Genomic DNA, 4,534 nt, shown 5'->3' on the forward strand with positions numbered 1-4,534 from the left:
CATCAGAGCTCGGTCTCTAAAAAGTTCAAAAACACCTAACAAGTGTTAGAGAAAAGATCTAGAAGAATGTTGAAAGCAAAATACATTGTTGAAGGAGGATCCTCAAATCGACCTCCATTCTTTGATGGATCAGACTATTATTTTTGGAAAAACAAAATGCAGTTGTTCTTAAAATCTCAAGACACAGGAATGTGGCGCATCATTACAGATGGAGATTTCACACCAAGGGTTGATCAAGATGATTCAAACTCTGCCTTAAAAAAGGAAGCAGACTGGACAACAGATGATAAAGCTAAGGTACTTTTAAATTCTAAAGCCCAATTATTCTTATCATGTGCTTTAAGCAGGGAAAAAAGTGAAAGGGTAGATGAATGTACAACTGCAAAAGAAGTTTGGGATACATTACAAACTCATCATTAAGGAACAACCCATGTCAAAGAAACAAGAATAGACATTGGTATAAGGAAATTCGAACTGTTCGAAATGCAAGAAGGGGAAACTATTGATGAAATATACTCAAGATTCACCACAATAGTAAATGAAATGCGTTCTCTTGGCAAAGCTTATACTGTGCAAGAAAGAGTAAGAAAAATCATGAGGTACCTTCTAATCATTTGGAGACCAATGGTGACAGCTATAAGTCAAGCCAAGAACCTTGAATCACTACCTCTGGAAGAACTAATTGGAACACTAAGAGCTCATGAAGTACTGTTGCAAGAAGACAAACCAGTCAAGAAAGGAAAGACAATAGCACTGAAAGCTTCTCAAGATAAAATCACAGTACCAGTAGAGGAAGAATCAGAAGAAAATGAACAGGGAGATGCTGATGAAATTGTGCTTCTCACTAGAAGAATACAAAGAATGATGAGAAGAAGAGATCAAATCAAAAAGGGATTTCAAAACAAAAATCCTAAAACAGAGATTGACAAGAGTCAAGTCACATGATTTGGATGCAACAAATTAGGACATTACAAAGCAGAATGTCCATCAAACATAAATCCACCAAAACGATTTCCCTTCAAAAAGAAATCAATGATGGCAACATGGGATGATTCAGAGGAATCAGAAACTGAAGAAGAAGAAGAAGCCAACATATGCTTGATGGCAAAAACAGAGGACAAAGAGGTAATAAATTCTGAACCTTGTCATTTATGTGAACAAATGGGAAATGAATTTGATAACTTGTTAAAAGACTCAAATCTTCTTATTCAAAAATGTAGTTCTTTGAAAGAACAATTTTATAAAGAGAAAGAAGAAAAAGAAGAAAGTCAGGCTAAAAATAATTTGTTAAAAAATATGATTCAAGAACTGAAAGAAACAAAATTTTTTGAAAGTCAAGAATGTCAAGAACATTCTGCACTACAAACAGAGAACATTCGACTTAAAAATGAAAATGAACTTCTCAAAGCAGATTTACTAAACTTCATTAAAGCCACTGAAACCTTTCATAACATCATGGGATCTCAAATAGGAATTTTCGATAAAGCTGGCCTTGGTTTCAATCAAACCCAAAAAACCAAACTCTATGAAAATTTCTTTGTCCCAGAAAGAAAGGATGAAAAATGCAAGACTAGATGCTCATATTGTAAAAAACTTGGACATCTGGAATTTGCTTGCTACTTTAGAAAAAGGGATGAAAAAATTGAAAGAAAGAAGTTTTTTAAACAGGAGAATCATCCTGTCAAAATTGTGTCTAAGAAACAGCAAAACGGAGAACGTTCTCCAGGATGGCTCCCAAACGGAGAAAGTTCCAAATCACAAGCTGTACGTTTTGAAAACTCTTTTAAACCAAAGCTCAAATCTTCTAAATCCGACACTGTTAAACCCATTTCAAAACCATACAACACAGTTGTTTCTAAAAAAGGTATGATATACCACTTTAAAGAAAAAACTAACTCTCAAGGACCCAAAACAAAGTGGGTACCTAAGACTGAAATAATATCACATGCAGGTTGGTTTTCAAAATACAAAGAGAAAGCCTTGGTTCTTGGCCAGTGGCTATTCAAGGCATATGACAAGAGATAGAAACTGTTTCATAACCTTCATCAAAAAGGATGGTGGTTCGGTCACATTTGGAAATGATGATCAAGCTCAAATCAGAGGTAATGGAACAATTGGTAAGACAAACTCTGCTCAAATAAATAATGTTCAATATGTGGAAGGTTTAAAACACAATTTATTAAGCATAAGTCGGCTATGTGACAATGGATGCGAAGTTGTTTTTAAGCCAAAAGTATGTGAAATCAAGAAAGCAAAAACTGGAGAAATTCTGTTTTCTGGAAAACGAAAGAAAAATTTATATGTTTTATATCTTGAAGAATTACATGATGAATCATGCTTTATATCAATCAATAAAGATAAATGGATTTGGCATAAAAGGGCTGGACATATCAGCATGAAAACTATTTCAAAGATTTCCAAACTTGATCTTGTTAGAGGCTTACCAAAACTTAACTTTGAGAAAGATAAGATATGCGAAGCTTATACAAAAGGTAAGCAAGTCAAAAGTAGCTTTCATACAAAAGATTTTGTAACAACAAAAAGAACTCTTGAACTACTTCACATAGATTTATTCGGGCCTGTCAAAACAACAAGTCTAGGAGGAATGAAATATGATTTTGTTATTGTTGATGATTTCTCAAGATTTACATGGGTTCTGTTTTTAAAACAAAAAGATAATGCTTTTGAAGCATTCAAAACATTTTGTAAAAAAGTTCAGAATGAAAAAGACTTCAGCATCATCTCTGTAAGGAGTGATCATGGAGGAGAATTCATCAATGCTTCATTCAAAAACTTTTTTGATGAACTCGGTATATCTCACAATCTTTCATGTGCAAGAACTCCCCAACAAAATGGAGTTGTTGAAAGAAAGAATAGAACACTACAAGAAATGGCAAGAACTATTTTAGAAGAATCAAATGTTGAAAGATACTTTTGGGCTGAAGCCATAAACACATCTTGCAATATCTTAAACCGTGTATCTATTACAAAAATCATCAACAAAACTCCATATGAAATCTGGAAAAACAGAAAACCAAACATCTCTTACTTTCATATCTTTGGGTGTTATTGTTACATTTTAAACAACAAAGATCTTATTGGAAAATTTGATGCAAAATCTGACAAAGCAATCTTTCTTGGATACTCAACCGAATCTAAAGGTTATAGAGTGTTCAATTTGAGAACTAACGTTGTTGAAATAAGTATGCATATATTGTTTGATGAGTTTGATGACTTAGACATAAGTAAAAAGGACGAGGAAGAAGAAACTCCAATTGAAACACATCACCGGAACAGTCTGGAGAAAACAGAGATTGATAAACAATCTCCGTTTCATTCTCCACCAAAAAGCTGGAAAATAATTGGAGATCATCCTCAAACCCAGATCATTGGAGACACGGCTGATGGAATCAGAACCAGAAAATCATTCAAGAATGATGAAGACAACATGGCAATGATATCTCAGATTGAACCAAAATCAATCAAAGATGCTATTACTGATCAATCTTGGGTAAATGCCATGAAGGAAGAACTAATGCAGTTTGAGAAAAATGAAGTTTGGACTCTAGTACCAGATCCATTAGATCAAACAGTCATTGGCACTCCATGGGTATTCAGAAACAAACTTTATGAAGAAGGTAAGGTTGTTAGAAACAAAGCAAGATTAGTAGCTCAAGGCTACAATCAACAAGAAGGTATAGACTATGATGAAACCTTTGCTCCAGTTGCAAGGTTAGAAGCTATTAGAACACTTCTTGCATATGCATCTCATAAACTTATCAAACTGTTTCAAATGGATGTTAAAAGTGCTTTCTTAAATGGATTTTTAAATGAACAGGCGTATGTAAAACAGCCCCCAGGTTTTGAAAGTCAATCAAAACCAAATTATGTTTTCAAACTTACCAAAGCACTATATGACTTAAAGCAAGCACCAAGGGCTTGGTATGAACTGCTGAGTTCATTTCTAATTGAAAATGATTTTCAAAGAGGAAAAATCGATACTACTTTATTTAAGAAAACAGAGGGAAATGAATTACTCATTGTTCAAGTATATGTGGATGACATCATTTTTGAATCAACAAATGAAAAACTGTGTGAAAATTTCTCAAAACTTATGCAAAGTGAATTTGAAATGAGCATGATGGGTGAATTAAGACACTTTCTTGGCTTACAAATCAAACAAAATGAAAAGGCATTTTTATTTGTCAAGAAAACTACATCAAAGATCTGTTGATCAAATATAAAATGAATGAGTCAAAAATTATGACAACTCCCATGCATCCATCTACTTCTTTAGAAAAGGGTGAAAATGGCAAGTTTGTTTCTGAGAAAGAATATCGAGGAATGATTGGTTTCTTGTTGTATCTAACTGCTAGCAGACCAGATATTGTGTTTGCAGTAGGATTATGTGCTCGATTTCAATCAGCGCCAAAAGAATCCCATTTAACAGCAGTAAAACGCATATTTAGATATCTTGTTGGAACAACTAATCTTGGTCTTTGGTATAGAAAAGGTTCACATTTTGATATTATAG

This window comes from Cicer arietinum, chromosome 4 (assembly GCF_000331145.2).
Source record: "Cicer arietinum cultivar CDC Frontier isolate Library 1 chromosome 4, Cicar.CDCFrontier_v2.0, whole genome shotgun sequence".
NCBI lineage: Eukaryota > Viridiplantae > Streptophyta > Magnoliopsida > Fabales > Fabaceae > Cicer > Cicer arietinum.